The sequence below is a fragment of the Anomaloglossus baeobatrachus genome, unplaced genomic scaffold, assembly GCF_048569485.1.
Source record: "Anomaloglossus baeobatrachus isolate aAnoBae1 unplaced genomic scaffold, aAnoBae1.hap1 Scaffold_357, whole genome shotgun sequence".
Classification (NCBI taxonomy): Eukaryota; Metazoa; Chordata; class Amphibia; order Anura; family Aromobatidae; genus Anomaloglossus; species Anomaloglossus baeobatrachus.
In genome coordinates this window covers 267,270-286,555 of record NW_027442926.1, presented here as the reverse complement: position 1 = coordinate 286,555, position 19,286 = coordinate 267,270, and the positions used below count along the sequence as shown (strand labels likewise).

Sequence of the window (19,286 nt, the reverse complement as noted above, 5' to 3'; positions counted from 1 at the left end):
TTCGGCCACAAGGGACTCCACCATCTGCTCCAACACGTCCGGTTCTGGGAGGAGGCCATCCTCCTCTTCCTGGGGTGGATTGGGGTCCACAATGAACAGCTTGGAAGGTTCTGCGACAGGACTATCTTCCACCTTCCTTTTCCTTTGGCCTGTACCTGAGGAGACAAGAGCTGGAAAATCCTCCTCGGTGAAAAGTGCAAGAGTGCTGAGGCCCTCTGCTCTCATGGTCTGGGGAGGGAGAGTGGGCTTTGGGGGGGGGGTGAGGAGACCAACTGAGGAGTAGGGAAATGAGGTGGAGGTAGTGGAATCCTCAGTAGGGTTGGCCGGGGGGGGAGGGGTTTGGACAGGGGTGACAGGGGGGGGGACCAGGGAGGGGGCAACAGTTTTCTTACCCTTCTTTTTCCTGGACTCCGTGGCTGCTGGGGCATCGGCTGGAGCCACGGTCGCCGGGTTCTTGGCCGCCTTGTCCTTGGCCTCTGTGGCCTTGGTCGTAGCTGCCTTGGTCGACGAAGCTGTGACTACCCGATACTGGGTCGCCGCGGCAACCCTTGCCCAGGATTTCTCCCGCTGTGGGCAGTCCTTGTAAAGGTGGTCCGCCTGTCCACATAGGTTGCAAGTCTTCTTCTTTGGGCAGTCCTTGGAGCTGTGTCCCGTCACCCGGCAAACCCTGCAGGCGTCCTCCTTGCAGGTCTTCATCGAATGCCCTTTCCCGCCACATTTCCTGCAGTTGTGTGGCATGTCCGGGTAGTAGATGAGACCAAAGGAGTTTCCCAGAGAGAATGTCGGGGGCAGGTGCTGGAGACCATCCTCGGATGCTGGTTCCCTGTAGAGTCGAACGGTTACTGACCACTTACCCGTCCAGAATCCGTTGCCGTTAAGGATGTGGGATGGCTCCCTCACCACTGTGCAGAGACGTCCCAGGAACGTGGAGATGTCTCTTCCTGGGGTGTGCGGGTTCCGCATGGAGACCGTGATCCTCTTCTCATCCCTCTGTATAGGACAGGATCCTAAAAAAGAATGAAAAGGGGAGTCCGGCATCGCTGCGTTCATCGCCTCCCAGTATCTCCTGCAGGCATTCACCGTGGCAAAGGTTACCAGAAAAATGCCAGTCATGAAGGTCTGGACACTCAGGGTTTCCGCCCTGGAGAAGCCCTGATCCAGAATCATCTTCTTGCAGAACACGTCGCTGGACATGTCCGGCAACCTACCATCCACCGCCTTTAGCTTCAGGGCGACCGTCTGCCGCATCCAAGGCTCCAGGGTTGGAGCCTTTTCAGGCGGCGTCCGGGCTCCCTCCGGCTGGCCGGCGTCGGAGGTAGGGGCCTCTTGGGCCGAAGAAGCCTCTGGATGAGCCTTCCTGGAGGTCCCTGGGTCCTGAGCCTTCTTGGCTGCCTTCTCTGGCTTGCTTGCCATGGCTGTTTCCTGCTTGAGTTCCCGGAGCTGGATCTTGGATTCTTCTCCGGGTGTCTTCTCCCGCTGTGTTCCTCCTCGAAGTTCCTCTGGTCTCCCCAAGTCTTCTCCGAGCCTTCGTCTTCTTGCTTCTTTCTTCCAAGCTCTTCTTCCGTCCGATCTCCCTCTTCCGGTCTCGGCTGGGCTTCGGAGCTTGTCTCCCTGATCGTCTCTCGTCAAGTGTAGCTAGCTCAGTTTGTACTGATAAGAACAGATACTACACTTGATCTTAGCCAAAAGGCCGAGAAGCGATAACCAGAATTGGTTTGGGCCTCGAGTGGCACCCTGGCCTATGCCGGACACATCTTAGGGAGAGAGAGCGAGAGGGAGACAAACCCACGCCTACACAAGACATTTTGTCACCCAAGCCAACCCTTGAAAAGGCTGCTTTGCAGAGCAAAAACAAGAAGAATGGTGCGTTTTGCAGCCGCCGCCCACTGCAATGAATCTGAATAACTCCTCCTTTAGGGCGCAAGCAACTCCCCTCCCCCTTGCAGTCTTTCCAATTCACGATACAAAAAGACGGACAGGACAGGTTGCCTGACTTTCCGTCACTGCCACCCTTTGCCATCCTTACCCGTAGAAAGCCCTTTCATCATCCCCAAACCCTAATCTTTTCCCTTTCCTTCCCAGCCCCCAAACCCTGCCCTCTGTACCTTTCTCACCACCCGCTTCCCTTCTCCTGTCATCCCCCTACCACCCGGGAAAAAAAGAGATTGCCCCCTCCTTCCACTAGCCCACCCTCCCACCCAAAGAACAACTTCTTCTGCGCAGCTTGTTTTCTAGGCAGCAGCGCTATTGTGATGTCATCGGGGGGCATTGTGACAAGCCGCCAGTGTTCCGTCTCTTCATGTTGTGCACAGTTCAAACGGAAAATACATCAACAGGCAGACTACAGAAAAGCTTACTATCAAAGGTTAGAGGGGGGCTTTCTCAGAGGGCTTTTTACAGTTTTTCTATTCCCAATTAGCCGTTTAAGTGTACTTATTGAAAGTAGTAATTCTTTCATAGGCCGCCCTTTCTTAGTATTTGACGTTCCTTATATTGCGGTATGAGGCTTCGCAGTAGGTTGCAAACATTCATCACCCATGACTGTCCCCAATTGAGCTCAGAAGCTCAATGTCTATCATGACCTCTCTTTTAGAATGTCCAAGAGCAAGCAAACTATTCCTCCAGGAGAGGGCGCCAACAGACTACTAAAGAGATCATCATTACTCAAAGAAAACCCCAAAAACCAATGCATGATAGGAATAAACAGGTAACTTTCTTTGGAGTGGAAGCGGAGAGATCGCACCAGATGCCAATTCTAGATCTTATCACACCTGTGGTCACTGCAGCAGCAGGTGAATCCACTTTGTCCAAAAGGGATCTATTCCATTCAATTGCAAATGATCTAGATAAGACAGAGAACTGCAGCACGGGGACATAGCCGAGTTGGTCAGGTTGAGTGGTGATGAGTTTGCTATTTGGATGAATAAAGAAAGTCAAAAGTGTGAAAGATAAAAAACAAAAGGAGGAAGTGTGAAAAGTGAATGGGCCAAATTGAGGTGCATATGAAGACGTATGCTTTCTTCCAATTCATTAAATCGGGCTAATATGAATCAGGTGAATTGAGTTCTGCTTTTGGAAACTGGGTTAAGAAGGGGTGCACCGTTCCTGGAGGTACTGCAATACCAGGTCAATGCGTGGAGTGGACAGAGCAAGCTCTTTTTCCATCTCCCTGTTCTAAAAATCCATTTAATATATGGTCCCCAGATAGGGGACGTATCAGATATTAAACTGATAAGAACAGATACTACACTTGATCTTAGCCAAAAGGCCGAGAAGCGATAACCAGAATTGGTTTGGGCCTCGAGTGGCACCCTGGCCTATGCCGGACACATCTTAGGGAGAGAGAGCGAGAGGGAGACAAACCCACGCCTACACAAGACATTTTGTCACCCAAGCCAACCCTTGAAAAGGCTGCTTTGCAGAGCAAAAACAAGAAGAATGGTGCGTTTTGCAGCCGCCGCCCACTGCAATGAATCTGAATAACTCCTCCTTTAGGGCGCAAGCAACTCCCCTCCCCCTTGCAGTCTTTCCAATTCACGATACAAAAAGACGGACAGGACAGGTTGCCTGACTTTCCGTCACTGCCACCCTTTGCCATCCTTACCCGTAGAAAGCCCTTTCATCATCCCCAAACCCTAATCTTTTCCCTTTCCTTCCCAGCCCCCAAACCCTGCCCTCTGTACCTTTCTCACCACCCGCTTCCCTTCTCCTGTCATCCCCCTACCACCCGGGAAAAAAAGAGATTGCCCCCTCCTTCCACTAGCCCACCCTCCCACCCAAAGAACAACTTCTTCTGCGCAGCTTGTTTTCTAGGCAGCAGCGCTATTGTGATGTCATCGGGGGGCATTGTGACAAGCCGCCAGTGTTCCGTCTCTTCATGTTGTGCACAGTTCAAACGGAAAATACATCAACAGGCAGACTACAGAAAAGCTTACTATCAAAGGTTAGAGGGGGGCTTTCTCAGAGGGCTTTTTACAGTTTTTCTATTCCCAATTAGCCGTTTAAGTGTACTTATTGAAAGTAGTAATTCTTTCATAGGCCGCCCTTTCTTAGTATTTGACGTTCCTTATATTGCGGTATGAGGCTTCGCAGTAGGTTGCAAACATTCATCACCCATGACTGTCCCCAATTGAGCTCAGAAGCTCAATGTCTATCATGACCTCTCTTTTAGAATGTCCAAGAGCAAGCAAACTATTCCTCCAGGAGAGGGCGCCAACAGACTACTAAAGAGATCATCATTACTCAAAGAAAACCCCAAAAACCAATGCATGATAGGAATAAACAGGTAACTTTCTTTGGAGTGGAAGCGGAGAGATCGCACCAGATGCCAATTCTAGATCTTATCACACCTGTGGTCACTGCAGCAGCAGGTGAATCCACTTTGTCCAAAAGGGATCTATTCCATTCAATTGCAAATGATCTAGATAAGACAGAGAACTGCAGCACGGGGACATAGCCGAGTTGGTCAGGTTGAGTGGTGATGAGTTTGCTATTTGGATGAATAAAGAAAGTCAAAAGTGTGAAAGATAAAAAACAAAAGGAGGAAGTGTGAAAAGTGAATGGGCCAAATTGAGGTGCATATGAAGACGTATGCTTTCTTCCAATTCATTAAATCGGGCTAATATGAATCAGGTGAATTGAGTTCTGCTTTTGGAAACTGGGTTAAGAAGGGGTGCACCGTTCCTGGAGGTACTGCAATACCAGGTCAATGCGTGGAGTGGACAGAGCAAGCTCTTTTTCCATCTCCCTGTTCTAAAAATCCATTTAATATATGGTCCCCAGATAGGGGACGTATCAGATATTAAACTGATAAGAACAGATACTACACTTGATCTTAGCCAAAAGGCCGAGAAGCGATAACCAGAATTGGTTTGGGCCTCGAGTGGCACCCTGGCCTATGCCGGACACATCTTAGGGAGAGAGAGCGAGAGGGAGACAAACCCACGCCTACACAAGACATTTTGTCACCCAAGCCAACCCTTGAAAAGGCTGCTTTGCAGAGCAAAAACAAGAAGAATGGTGCGTTTTGCAGCCGCCGCCCACTGCAATGAATCTGAATAACTCCTCCTTTAGGGCGCAAGCAACTCCCCTCCCCCTTGCAGTCTTTCCAATTCACGATACAAAAAGACGGACAGGACAGGTTGCCTGACTTTCCGTCACTGCCACCCTTTGCCATCCTTACCCGTAGAAAGCCCTTTCATCATCCCCAAACCCTAATCTTTTCCCTTTCCTTCCCAGCCCCCAAACCCTGCCCTCTGTACCTTTCTCACCACCCGCTTCCCTTCTCCTGTCATCCCCCTACCACCCGGGAAAAAAAGAGATTGCCCCCTCTTTCCACTAGCCCACCTTCCCACCCAAAGAACAACTTCTTCTGCGCAGCTTGTTTTCTAGGCAGCAGCGCTATTGTGATGTCATCGGGGGGCATTGTGACAAGCCGCCAGTGTTCCGTCTCTTCATGTTGTGCACAGTTCAAACGGAAAATACATCAACAGGCAGACTACAGAAAAGCTTACTATCAAAGGTTAGAGGGGGGCTTTCTCAGAGGGCTTTTTACAGTTTTTCTATTCCCAATTAGCCGTTTAAGTGTACTTATTGAAAGTAGTAATTCTTTCATAGGCCGCCCTTTCTTAGTATTTGACGTTCCTTATATTGCGGTATGAGGCTTCGCAGTAGGTTGCAAACATTCATCACCCATGACTGTCCCCAATTGAGCTCAGAAGCTCAATGTCTATCATGACCTCTCTTTTAGAATGTCCAAGAGCAAGCAAACTATTCCTCCAGGAGAGGGCGCCAACAGACTACTAAAGAGATCATCATTAGTGATGAGCGAGCATGCTTGTAACTACTCGGTACTCGCACGAGTATCACTGTACTCGGGCTGCTCGGCGGGTACCGAGTAATTTTGCAATACTCGTGCTTTACTCGTGGTCTTCATCCCTGCATGTTGGCGCTCTTTTGAGAGCCAGCCCTCATGCAGGGATTGGCTGGCAGACCACTGCAATGCCACAGCCCTGTTAGTTGTGGAATTGCAGTGATTGGCCGGCCTGCACAGCGTGACCGAGCCTTTATACCGGCCGGCGCGCTGTGCTCTGTACACAGCCATCTCATATTCCCTGCTTTCCACGCCCACAGGCGCCTATGATTGGTTGCAGTGAGACACGCCCCCACGCTGAGTGACAGGTGTCACACTGCACCCAATCACAGCAGCCGGTGGGCGTGTCTATACTGTGCAGTAAAATAAATAAATAAATAATTAAAAAAAACGGCGTGCGGTTCCCCCCAATTTTAAAACCAGCCAGATAAAGCCATACGGCTGAAGGCTGGTATTCTCAGGATGGGGAGCTCCACGTTATGGGGAGCCCCCCACCCTAACAATATCAGTCAGCAGCTGGCCAGAATTGCCGCATACATTATATGCGACAATTCTGGGGCTGTACCCGGCTCTTCCCGATTTACCCTGGTGCGTTGGCAAATCGGGGTAATAAGGAGTTATTGGAAGCCCATAGCTGCCAATAAGTCCTAGATTAATCATGTCATGCGTCTATGAGACACCCTCCATGATTAATCTGTAAGTTACAGTAAATAAACCCACACAACCGAAAAAATCCTTTATTAGAAATAAAAAACACACACACATTCCCTGGTTCACCACTTTAATCAGCCCGAAAAAGCCCTCCTTGTCCGGCGTACTCCAGGATGATCCAGCGTCGCATCCAGCGCTGCTGCATGGAGGTGACCGGAGCTGCAGAAGACACCGCCGCTCCGGTCACCTCCACACAGCAAATGAACACAGCCGCGCGATCAGCTGCTGTCACTGAGGTTACCCGCTGTCACCGCTGCATCCACCGGTGGCCGCGGGTAACCTCAGTGACAGCAGCTGATCGCGCGGCTGTGTTCATTTGCTGTGTGGAGGTGACCGGAGCGGCTGTGTGTGCTGCGGCTCCGGTCACCTCCATGCAGCAGCGCTGGATGCGACGCTGGACCATCCTGGATTACGCCGGACATGGAGGGCTTTTTCGGGCTGATTAAAGTGGTGAACCAGGGTATATGTGTGTGTTTTTATTTCTAATAAAGGATTTTTTCTGGTGTGTGTGTGTGTTTATTTACTGTAACTTACAGATTAATCATGGAGGGTGTCTCATAGACGCCTGACATGATTAATCTAGGACTTATTGGCAGCTATGGGCTGCCAATAACTCCTTATTACCCCGATTTGCCAACGCACCAGGGCAAATCGGGAAGAGCCGGGTACAGTCCCAGAACTGTCGCATATAATGTATGCGGCAATTCTGGGCGGCTGTTGGCTGATATTGTTAGGGTGGGGGGCTCCCCATAACGTGGAGCTCCCCATCCTGAGAATACCAGCCTTCAGCCGTATGGCTTTATCTGGCTGGTATTAAAATTGGGGGGACCGCATGCCGTTTTTTTTAATTATTTAATTATTTATTTCACTGCACAGTATACACACACCGGCTGCTGTGATTGGTTGCAGTGAGACAGCTGTCACTCAGTGTGGGAGCGTGTCTCACTGCAACCAATCATAGGCGCCGAAAAGCAGGACAGCAGGGAATAGGAGATTGATTAATGAGCGGCCGGCTTTTTCAAAAGAGGAAAAGCCACCGGAGTTTGAACAGCTGTGCAGCGCCGCGGCAGTGATCGGGGAACGGTAAGTAAGAGAGAGGGGGGGAACTGACCGACAGACTGTGAGAGGGGGACAGACAAGACAGAGAGAGACAGACCGACGGACTGAGGGAGATAGAATAAAAAAAAAAAAATGACCGACATCGCTAGTAAAAAGCACAAAACGTGCGTTTTGGACATCGGAGTGCCACACAAGGTTTTCATGTAAAATCTTTCATGTATTAATCTCAAAAAGTAACATACACCAGCTCTATCTCACTATTGAGTATGTGCCCTTAACATTTCCGCCATGAAAATTCATTTTGGTGTCATTTTGGAAGGTTTTCTGGTGAGTCCGTAAAAATGGCGTAAAACTCGGACAAAATTGTTCACATCTGTGACTTTTGAGTGATAAATGCTTCAAGGGGTCTTCCCCATGCTGATGCCATGTCATTTGAGCACTCTTCTGAGACTTTTGTGACATTTTTAGGGTTTCTCCATGCTGCCGGGGGGTCATTTCACAAAAATACTCGGGTCTCCCATAGGATAACATTGGGCTCGGTGCTCGGGCCGAGTACACGAGTATCTTGGGAGGCTCGGCCCGAGCTTCGAGCACCCGAGCTTTTTAGTACTCGCTCATCACTAATCATCATTACTCAAAGAAAACCCCAAAAACCAATGCATGATAGGAATAAACAGGTAACTTTCTTTGGAGTGGAAGCGGAGAGATCGCACCAGATGCCAATTCTAGATCTTATCACACCTGTGGTCACTGCAGCAGCAGGTGAATCCACTTTGTCCAAAAGGGATCTATTCCATTCAATTGCAAATGATCTAGATAAGACAGAGAACTGCAGCACGGGGACATAGCCGAGTTGGTCAGGTTGAGTGGTGATGAGTTTGCTATTTGGATGAATAAAGAAAGTCAAAAGTGTGAAAGATAAAAAACAAAAGGAGGAAGTGTGAAAAGTGAATGGGCCAAATTGAGGTGCATATGAAGACGTATGCTTTCTTCCAATTCATTAAATCGGGCTAATATGAATCAGGTGAATTGAGTTCTGCTTTTGGAAACTGGGTTAAGAAGGGGTGCACCGTTCCTGGAGGTACTGCAATACCAGGTCAATGCGTGGAGTGGACAGAGCAAGCTCTTTTTCCATCTCCCTGTTCTAAAAATCCATTTAATATATGGTCCCCAGATAGGGGACGTATCAGATATTAAACTGATAAGAACAGATACTACACTTGATCTTAGCCAAAAGGCCGAGAAGCGATAACCAGAATTGGTTTGGGCCTCGAGTGGCACCCTGGCCTATGCCGGACACATCTTAGGGAGAGAGAGCGAGAGGGAGACAAACCCACGCCTACACAAGACATTTTGTCACCCAAGCCAACCCTTGAAAAGGCTGCTTTGCAGAGCAAAAACAAGAAGAATGGTGCGTTTTGCAGCCGCCGCCCACTGCAATGAATCTGAATAACTCCTCCTTTAGGGCGCAAGCAACTCCCCTCCCCCTTGCAGTCTTTCCAATTCACGATACAAAAAGACGGACAGGACAGGTTGCCTGACTTTCCGTCACTGCCACCCTTTGCCATCCTTACCCGTAGAAAGCCCTTTCATCATCCCCAAACCCTAATCTTTTCCCTTTCCTTCCCAGCCCCCAAACCCTGCCCTCTGTACCTTTCTCACCACCCGCTTCCCTTCTCCTGTCATCCCCCTACCACCCGGGAAAAAAAGAGATTGCCCCCTCCTTCCACTAGCCCACCCTCCCACCCAAAGAACAACTTCTTCTGCGCAGCTTGTTTTCTAGGCAGCAGCGCTATTGTGATGTCATCGGGGGGCATTGTGACAAGCCGCCAGTGTTCCGTCTCTTCATGTTGTGCACAGTTCAAACGGAAAATACATCAACAGGCAGACTACAGAAAAGCTTACTATCAAAGGTTAGAGGGGGGCTTTCTCAGAGGGCTTTTTACAGTTTTTCTATTCCCAATTAGCCGTTTAAGTGTACTTATTGAAAGTAGTAATTCTTTCATAGGCCGCCCTTTCTTAGTATTTGACGTTCCTTATATTGCGGTATGAGGCTTCGCAGTAGGTTGCAAACATTCATCACCCATGACTGTCCCCAATTGAGCTCAGAAGCTCAATGTCTATCATGACCTCTCTTTTAGAATGTCCAAGAGCAAGCAAACTATTCCTCCAGGAGAGGGCGCCAACAGACTACTAAAGAGATCATCATTACTCAAAGAAAACCCCAAAAACCAATGCATGATAGGAATAAACAGGTAACTTTCTTTGGAGTGGAAGCGGAGAGATCGCACCAGATGCCAATTCTAGATCTTATCACACCTGTGGTCACTGCAGCAGCAGGTGAATCCACTTTGTCCAAAAGGGATCTATTCCATTCAATTGCAAATGATCTAGATAAGACAGAGAACTGCAGCACGGGGACATAGCCGAGTTGGTCAGGTTGAGTGGTGATGAGTTTGCTATTTGGATGAATAAAGAAAGTCAAAAGTGTGAAAGATAAAAAACAAAAGGAGGAAGTGTGAAAAGTGAATGGGCCAAATTGAGGTGCATATGAAGACGTATGCTTTCTTCCAATTCATTAAATCGGGCTAATATGAATCAGGTGAATTGAGTTCTGCTTTTGGAAACTGGGTTAAGAAGGGGTGCACCGTTCCTGGAGGTACTGCAATACCAGGTCAATGCGTGGAGTGGACAGAGCAAGCTCTTTTTCCATCTCCCTGTTCTAAAAATCCATTTAATATATGGTCCCCAGATAGGGGACGTATCAGATATTAAACTGATAAGAACAGATACTACACTTGATCTTAGCCAAAAGGCCGAGAAGCGATAACCAGAATTGGTTTGGGCCTCGAGTGGCACCCTGGCCTATGCCGGACACATCTTAGGGAGAGAGAGCGAGAGGGAGACAAACCCACGCCTACACAAGACATTTTGTCACCCAAGCCAACCCTTGAAAAGGCTGCTTTGCAGAGCAAAAACAAGAAGAATGGTGCGTTTTGCAGCCGCCGCCCACTGCAATGAATCTGAATAACTCCTCCTTTAGGGCGCAAGAAACTCCCCTCCCCCTTGCAGTCTTTCCAATTCACGATACAAAAAGACGGACAGGACAGGTTGCCTGACTTTCCGTCACTGCCACCCTTTGCCATCCTTACCCGTAGAAAGCCCTTTCATCATCCCCAAACCCTAATCTTTTCCCTTTCCTTCCCAGCCCCCAAACCCTGCCCTCTGTACCTTTCTCACCACCCGCTTCCCTTCTCCTGTCATCCCCCTACCACCCGGGAAAAAAAGAGATTGCCCCCTCCTTCCACTAGCCCACCCTCCCACCCAAAGAACAACTTCTTCTGCGCAGCTTGTTTTCTAGGCAGCAGCGCTATTGTGATGTCATCGGGGGGCATTGTGACAAGCCGCCAGTGTTCCGTCTCTTCATGTTGTGCACAGTTCAAACGGAAAATACATCAACAGACAGACTACAGAAAAGCTTACTATCAAAGGTTAGAGGGGGGCTTTCTCAGAGGGCTTTTTACAGTTTTTCTATTCCCAATTAGCCGTTTAAGTGTACTTATTGAAAGTAGTAATTCTTTCATAGGCCGCCCTTTCTTAGTATTTGACGTTCCTTATATTGCGGTATGAGGCTTCGCAGTAGGTTGCAAACATTCATCACCCATGACTGTCCCCAATTGAGCTCAGAAGCTCAATGTCTATCATGACCTCTCTTTTAGAATGTCCAAGAGCAAGCAAACTATTCCTCCAGGAGAGGGCGCCAACAGACTACTAAAGAGATCATCATTACTCAAAGAAAACCCCAAAAACCAATGCATGATAGGAATAAACAGGTAACTTTCTTTGGAGTGGAAGCGGAGAGATCGCACCAGATGCCAATTCTAGATCTTATCACACCTGTGGTCACTGCAGCAGCAGGTGAATCCACTTTGTCCAAAAGGGATCTATTCCATTCAATTGCAAATGATCTAGATAAGACAGAGAACTGCAGCACGGGGACATAGCCGAGTTGGTCAGGTTGAGTGGTGATGAGTTTGCTATTTGGATGAATAAAGAAAGTCAAAAGTGTGAAAGATAAAAAACAAAAGGAGGAAGTGTGAAAAGTGAATGGGCCAAATTGAGGTGCATATGAAGACGTATGCTTTCTTCCAATTCATTAAATCGGGCTAATATGAATCAGGTGAATTGAGTTCTGCTTTTGGAAACTGGGTTAAGAAGGGGTGCACCGTTCCTGGAGGTACTGCAATACCAGGTCAATGCGTGGAGTGGACAGAGCAAGCTCTTTTTCCATCTCCCTGTTCTAAAAATCCATTTAATATATGGTCCCCAGATAGGGGACGTATCAGATATTAAACTGATAAGAACAGATACTACACTTGATCTTAGCCAAAAGGCCGAGAAGCGATAACCAGAATTGGTTTGGGCCTCGAGTGGCACCCTGGCCTATGCCGGACACATCTTAGGGAGAGAGAGCGAGAGGGAGACAAACCCACGCCTACACAAGACATTTTGTCACCCAAGCCAACCCTTGAAAAGGCTGCTTTGCAGAGCAAAAACAAGAAGAATGGTGCGTTTTGCAGCCGCCGCCCACTGCAATGAATCTGAATAACTCCTCCTTTAGGGCGCAAGCAACTCCCCTCCCCCTTGCAGTCTTTCCAATTCACGATACAAAAAGACGGACAGGACAGGTTGCCTGACTTTCCGTCACTGCCACCCTTTGCCATCCTTACCCGTAGAAAGCCCTTTCATCATCCCCAAACCCTAATCTTTTCCCTTTCCTTCCCAGCCCCCAAACCCTGCCCTCTGTACCTTTCTCACCACCCGCTTCCCTTCTCCTGTCATCCCCCTACCACCCGGGAAAAAAAGAGATTGCCCCCTCCTTCCACTAGCCCACCCTCCCACCCAAAGAACAACTTCTTCTGCGCAGCTTGTTTTCTAGGCAGCAGCGCTATTGTGATGTCATCGGGGGGCATTGTGACAAGCCGCCAGTGTTCCGTCTCTTCATGTTGTGCACAGTTCAAACGGAAAATACATCAACAGGCAGACTACAGAAAAGCTTACTATCAAAGGTTAGAGGGGGGCTTTCTCAGAGGGCTTTTTACAGTTTTTCTATTCCCAATTAGCCGTTTAAGTGTACTTATTGAAAGTAGTAATTCTTTCATAGGCCGCCCTTTCTTAGTATTTGACGATCCTTATATTGCGGTATGAGGCTTCGCAGTAGGTTGCAAACATTCATCACCCATGACTGTCCCCAATTGAGCTCAGAAGCTCAATGTCTATCATGACCTCTCTTTTAGAATGTCCAAGAGCAAGCAAACTATTCCTCCAGGAGAGGGCGCCAACAGACTACTAAAGAGATCATCATTACTCAAAGAAAACCCCAAAAACCAATGCATGATAGGAATAAACAGGTAACTTTCTTTGGAGTGGAAGCGGAGAGATCGCACCAGATGCCAATTCTAGATCTTATCACACCTGTGGTCACTGCAGCAGCAGGTGAATCCACTTTGTCCAAAAGGGATCTATTCCATTCAATTGCAAATGATCTAGATAAGACAGAGAACTGCAGCACGGGGACATAGCCGAGTTGGTCAGGTTGAGTGGTGATGAGTTTGCTATTTGGATGAATAAAGAAAGTCAAAAGTGTGAAAGATAAAAAACAAAAGGAGGAAGTGTGAAAAGTGAATGGGCCAAATTGAGGTGCATATGAAGACGTATGCTTTCTTCCAATTCATTAAATCGGGCTAATATGAATCAGGTGAATTGAGTTCTGCTTTTGGAAACTGGGTTAAGAAGGGGTGCACCGTTCCTGGAGGTACTGCAATACCAGGTCAATGCGTGGAGTGGACAGAGCAAGCTCTTTTTCCATCTCCCTGTTCTAAAAATCCATTTAATATATGGTCCCCAGATAGGGGACGTATCAGATATTAAACTGATAAGAACAGATTTTTTGATTTAATGAAGCTTTCCAAAGCACCGCAAAAAATGCATGACCGAAGTCAAACCAAAAACAGTGCAAAGGCTAGGATTCGTGTGGACCCCTCCGTGAGGAGAGGGTCCTCAAAAATCAACCCCGTCCCTCCGAGCCAGAAGGCCACAGCAAGGGTCAGGGATCTTCGGTGCTCCCCCAAGCCGAAGCCTGGTTGAGCCTTGTCGTTGCTCCCAGCGTCCATCCAGGCATCTTACCCAAGTGGAGTAGAGAGCTACTAGTTGTTGGTTTCGCAGCCGAAACTGCCCGGACCGTCAACCGGTGTTGGTTTCTCAGCCCAAGGCTAACCGGACCTCCAACCGGGTGTTGGTTTCTCAGCCGAAGCTGACCCGGACCTCCAACCGGGTGTTGGTTTCTCTGCCGAAGCTGACCCGGACCTCCAACCGGGTGTTGGTTTCTCAGCCGAAGCTGACCCGGACCTCCAACCGGGTGTTGGTTTCTCAGCCAAAGCTGACCCGGACCTCCAACCGGGTGTTGGTTTCTCAGCCCAAAGCTGAACGGACCTCCGACCATGATTATAAAAATTTCCCTTCCTAGCCAGAAGGCCGGGATAGAGCAATATGCTCAGAAAGTATGAAAGGGAAAGGTACGGTGTGCTACAGAGCCCAAGGCTCGCCGGGGTCCCAAGCCAGCAAGCTCAGACTCACTCCAGGGTCGTTAATCCTGGGGCACATTGCACCATAGCTCCCACACTTACTCAGTCTAATAGCCTCGATCCTGGTAGGGCCATGGTTTCCTCTAGATGGATATACTATCCTCCCAAAGTACTAACAAGCGCAACCTTCCAGTGTGCATTGCATCATTGTACTAAGGTGGCCGGAGCCTTAAACCACCTTTTCGAACGATGCTACACTTGATCTTAGCCAAAAGGCCGAGAAGCGATAACCAGAATTGGTTTGGGCCTCGAGTGGCACCCTGGCCTATGCCGGACACATCTTAGGGAGAGAGAGCGAGAGGGAGACAAACCCACGCCTACACAAGACATTTTGTCACCCAAGCCAACCCTTGAAAAGGCTGCTTTGCAGAGCAAAAACAAGAAGAATGGTGCGTTTTGCAGCCGCCGCCCACTGCAATGAATCTGAATAACTCCTCCTTTAGGGCGCAAGCAACTCCCCTCCCCCTTGCAGTCTTTCCAATTCACGATACAAAAAGACGGACAGGACAGGTTGCCTGACTTTCCGTCACTGCCACCCTTTGCCATCCTTACCCGTAGAAAGCCCTTTCATCATCCCCAAACCCTAATCTTTTCCCTTTCCTTCCCAGCCCCCAAACCCTGCCCTCTGTACCTTTCTCACCACCCGCTTCCCTTCTCCTGTCATCCCCCTACCACCCGGGAAAAAAAGAGATTGCCCCCTCCTTCCACTAGCCCACCCTCCCACCCAAAGAACAACTTCTTCTGCGCAGCTTGTTTTCTAGGCAGCAGCGCTATTGTGATGTCATCGGGGGGCATTGTGACAAGCCGCCAGTGTTCCGTCTCTTCATGTTGTGCACAGTTCAAACGGAAAATACATCAACAGGCAGACTACAGAAAAGCTTACTATCAAAGGTTAGAGGGGGGCTTTCTCAGAGGGCTTTTTACAGTTTTTCTATTCCCAATTAGCCGTTTAAGTGTACTTATTGAAAGTAGTAATTCTTTCATAGGCCGCCCTTTCTTAGTATTTGACGTTCCTTATATTGCGGTATGAGGCTTCGCAGTAGGTTGCAAACATTCATCACCCATGACTGTCCCCAATTGAGCTCAGAAGCTCAATGTCTATCATGACCTCTCTTTTAGAATGTCCAAGAGCAAGCAAACTATTCCTCCAGGAGAGGGCGCCAACAGACTACTAAAGAGATCATCATTACTCAAAGAAAACCCCAAAAACCAATGCATGATAGGAATAAACAGATAACTTTCTTTGGAGTGGAAGCGGAGAGATCGCACCAGATGCCAATTCTAGATCTTATCACACCTGTGGTCACTGCAGCAGCAGGTGAATCCACTTTGTCCAAAAGGGATCTATTCCATTCAATTGCAAATGATCTAGATAAGACAGAGAACTGCAGCACGGGGACATAGCCGAGTTGGTCAGGTTGAGTGGTGATGAGTTTGCTATTTGGATGAATAAAGAAAGTCAAAAGTGTGAAAGATAAAAAACAAAAGGAGGAAGTGTGAAAAGTGAATGGGCCAAATTGAGGTGCATATGAAGACGTATGCTTTCTTCCAATTCATTAAATCGGGCTAATATGAATCAGGTGAATTGAGTTCTGCTTTTGGAAACTGGGTTAAGAAGGGGTGCACCGTTCCTGGAGGTACTGCAATACCAGGTCAATGCGTGGAGTGGACAGAGCAAGCTCTTTTTCCATCTCCCTGTTCTAAAAATCCATTTAATATATGGTCCCCAGATAGGGGACGTATCAGATATTAAACTGATAAGAACAGATTTTTTGATTTAACAGCATCTTTATTATCATGCACTACTCACAAAAAGGTAACAAACCGTGTACAGTGCCGCAGCCCCGTACACACAGAAATATACAATCCTTCTTACATAGCCATAGAGTACGACGCACTAAACTATACATCACGCTCCTATGCTTATCCATAACACTCAAGCTGAAAGAAAAAGTTAGACAATAAATAACGACGAACCGGCGATTGGGGGATGGGGGTAGGGGAAAAGGGGGATAGGGTGGGGAAATCACAGGCCCGAAGCTTTATTGAAAGACGCACATAACGGGAAAAGGAGGGAGGGGGCATGGAAGAGGTCTAAACCTCCTCCTCGGCGCTGTCGTCCGGACTGTCCATGATGGAATAGTCTCTGAGCAGGCTGTGGATCAGCCTGCGGCAATCCTGGATAGACATCCTCTCCCTCTTCAAGATGAGCCGGTTCCTGGCGACCCAAATAGCGTCCTTAAAGCAGTTCATAAGGCGCCAAGCCTCCTGGATGGCTCCAACGGTGTGAGTCCCAGGGAAGAGTCCATAAAGTACGGAATGGTACGATAGGCTCCCTCTGGGGACGGAGTTCCTCAGGTCATCCTCCAGGGCAACCAACAGGCGCTGTGCGAAACGGCAGTCCCAAAAGGCGTGCAGCGATGTTTCCTCCACGAAGGGGCACCTTGGGCAGTACCGGGTTTTGCACAGGTTCCGGGCGTGCATGAATGACCGGACGGGCAGTCCGCCCTGTATCGCCATCCATGACAAGTCCTTGTGCCCGTTGGTCAATCCAGCCGATGACACGTTTGTCCAAACAGTCTCCAGTGTGTCGTGATGAAGTCCTGGAATGTTCTCCATTTCGTCCTTGGCTCTGATGAGTTTGTGGATAGTCTTTGGCTTCCACAAATCAGGCTTGAGTCCCTCCAGTTGGTGTTCCCTCACAAACCGAACCACGTCTCCGTAGAACCATGGCGCCGTCCAGTTGTAGGGGAAGGAGCTGTCCCACTTGTCCCAGCCTAACCGTCTCCAAAGGGGGAGCAGGAAGAAGCGAGACATGGACCCACCCGCGGAACCTCTCTTGACTCGCAGAGTTCGGCGAACGCAGTCACATACGAAGGAGGATCGCAGGAGGGTGGGGATATCGGGTACGCCCTTCCCACCCTTGCGAGGATCCTTGTACATGATGCTCCGCTTTACTCTGTCCATCTTGGATCCCCAGACAAAACGAAACACCGTCCTGGTAATGGCCCTGCACACGGTGGCAAGGGGGGGCCAGGCCTGGGCCGTGTACTGCAGCACGGGCAGTACCTCGTTACGCAGGACCAGTGCTTTGCCCTCACAGGTGAGGCGTCTGAGGCTCCACAGACCGATCCGTTGGGTGATCTTGGTCAAGCGTTCCTCCCAGGACTTGAGGGCTGCTCCTTCCTTCCCGAACCAGACTCCAAGAACCTTGATGAAATCCGGCTGGATGCTGAAAGGGAAGGGGGCGGAAGAGGCCGGCTGCCAGTCCCCGAAGAGCATGGCTTCCGACTTCCCGCAGTTGACTTTGGCTCCCGAAGCCCGTCCGAAGGTCTCACAGGTCTGGACGAGGGTGTCGACTGAGCGCCGGTCCGCGCAGAAGACGGTCACGTCGTCCATGTAGAGCGAGCACTTGACCTCGAAGCGTTCTGGTCCTGGTGCGGTGATCCCTCTGATCTCTCCATTCCGCCGGATAGCCTCTGCAAAGAGTTCTATAACACAAACAAAAAGAAGAGGTGACAGAGGACAGCCTTGTCTGACCCCTGAGAGGACCGGGAAGGGGTCAGTCTTCCAGCCGTTTACCAACACCGAGCTGTGAATATCAAAATACATTAGTTGGACATACAAGCAAAACATGTTACCCAAACCTAACCTGTGCAGAGCTTTGCCCAGGAACTCATGGGAAACACGGTCGAAGGCCTTTTCCTGATCCAACGAGATCAGGGCTGCGTGCACCCGGCGGGCTTTGATGTACTCGACCGTGTCCCGCATGAGAGCCAGGCTGTCTGCGATGCGACGTCCGGGGATGCCGCAGGTCTGATCCGGGTGGATGATCCGTCCGATAACAGTCTTCAATCTCGTTGCCATCGTCTTGGCCAGGATCTTGTAGTCGACGTTCAGAAGGGTGATGGGACGCCAATTCTTCAGGTCGCACCTCTCTCCTTTACGCTTGTACAGGATCGTGACCATTCCTTCCCTCAGAGATGGAGGCATTCTGCCCTCCACCACCATCTCCTCATACAGCCCTAACAGGTCCGGACAGATTAGGTCTCCCAGCGCTACATAGAGCTCTGCTGGGAGGCCGTCACTGCCCGGTGTCCTGCCAGAACTAAAGGATTTGGCGGCCGAGAGCAGCTCGTCCACCGTCAGAGGAACATCCATGGCCGCCGCGTCTGCAGGGTCAAGATGGTTAGTGATACCTGACAGGAACTTATCGGCGGCCTCGGGGTCAGTAGTCTTGCGGGCGTAGAGTTCGCTGTAGAAGTCGCTGACGACCTTCATCACGTTCTCTTTCCCGCGTCGCATGCTGCCACTCTCGTCTCGTAGTTCATTCATGGGCGTGTGACCGGCGTGGAGTTTCCTGAAAAAGAACGAGTTACATTTCTCACCCTTCTCCAGGTTCTCCACTTTGGAACGGAAGACAATTCGCTCGGACTCCTCCTCGAAGTGCCTTTTCAGGCTCCTCTTAGTCTCCTCCAGCTCCTCTCTCACGTCCCAGCCGCATCGAAGAAGGTCCTGCAGGGAACGCAGCTCACGCTGGAGTCTCCTGAAGTCCCTCCTCTTCAGACCCGCCTGTTGTTGACTCTTTGCCTGAAAGAAGAAACGGAACTCGAGTTTAACGTATTCCCACCAGTCAGAAACAGACTGGAAGCCCGCCTTGTAGGCCCGCCACGTGGAGTAGGCAGCTCTAAGCTCCTCCAGAATCTCACCCTTTTCCAGCAGAGAGCAGTTCAGCTTCCAGGAGCCCGGGCCAATGGGGAAGCCATGGCCCAGCACACCTTGAAAGTGAATGGCTCTGTGGTCAGAGAAGAAGCAGGGGACCATCGAGTGCCCACTCCGCCCAACCGCCCGAGAGGTAAACACAAAGTCAATCCTGGAACGCAGCGAGCCATCGGATCGGCACCATGAATAGTTCACGGATCCGTGTCCGATGGAGCCAACAACGTCCACAAGAGAGGCTTCGGTCACCATCTCAATGAGCAGTTTGGATGTGACGTCCA

General features: G+C 49.6%; 6 non-coding genes and 2 pseudogenes across 6 annotated transcripts; all 8 read right to left on the bottom strand.

Moving 5' to 3' along the window:
- Nucleotides 1–1,612: 1,612 nt before the first annotated feature.
- On the bottom strand, nt 1,613–1,702 carry LOC142273072 (U2 spliceosomal RNA; annotated as a pseudogene).
- A 1,387-nt stretch (nt 1,703–3,089) lies between these two features.
- On the bottom strand, nt 3,090–3,280 carry LOC142273002 (U2 spliceosomal RNA). Its single transcript, XR_012737783.1, has one exon. It is a non-coding gene; the product is annotated as a U2 spliceosomal RNA (small nuclear RNA).
- Nucleotides 3,281–4,667: 1,387 nt separating this feature from the next.
- On the bottom strand, nt 4,668–4,858 carry LOC142273001 (U2 spliceosomal RNA). The gene has a single exon (XR_012737782.1). It is a non-coding gene; the product is annotated as a U2 spliceosomal RNA (small nuclear RNA).
- A 3,843-nt stretch (nt 4,859–8,701) lies between these two features.
- Nucleotides 8,702–8,892, bottom strand: LOC142273000 (U2 spliceosomal RNA). The gene has a single exon (XR_012737781.1). It is a non-coding gene; the product is annotated as a U2 spliceosomal RNA (small nuclear RNA).
- A 1,387-nt stretch (nt 8,893–10,279) lies between these two features.
- LOC142272999 (U2 spliceosomal RNA) lies at nt 10,280–10,470 on the bottom strand. The gene has a single exon (XR_012737780.1). It is a non-coding gene; the product is annotated as a U2 spliceosomal RNA (small nuclear RNA).
- A 1,387-nt stretch (nt 10,471–11,857) lies between these two features.
- LOC142272997 (U2 spliceosomal RNA) lies at nt 11,858–12,048 on the bottom strand. The gene has a single exon (XR_012737779.1). It is a non-coding gene; the product is annotated as a U2 spliceosomal RNA (small nuclear RNA).
- Nucleotides 12,049–13,435: 1,387 nt separating this feature from the next.
- Nucleotides 13,436–13,633, bottom strand: LOC142273058 (U2 spliceosomal RNA). The gene has a single exon (XR_012737832.1). It is a non-coding gene; the product is annotated as a U2 spliceosomal RNA (small nuclear RNA).
- Nucleotides 13,634–15,901: 2,268 nt separating this feature from the next.
- Nucleotides 15,902–16,106, bottom strand: LOC142273039 (U2 spliceosomal RNA; annotated as a pseudogene).
- Between the last annotated feature and the right edge of the window lie 3,180 nt (nt 16,107–19,286).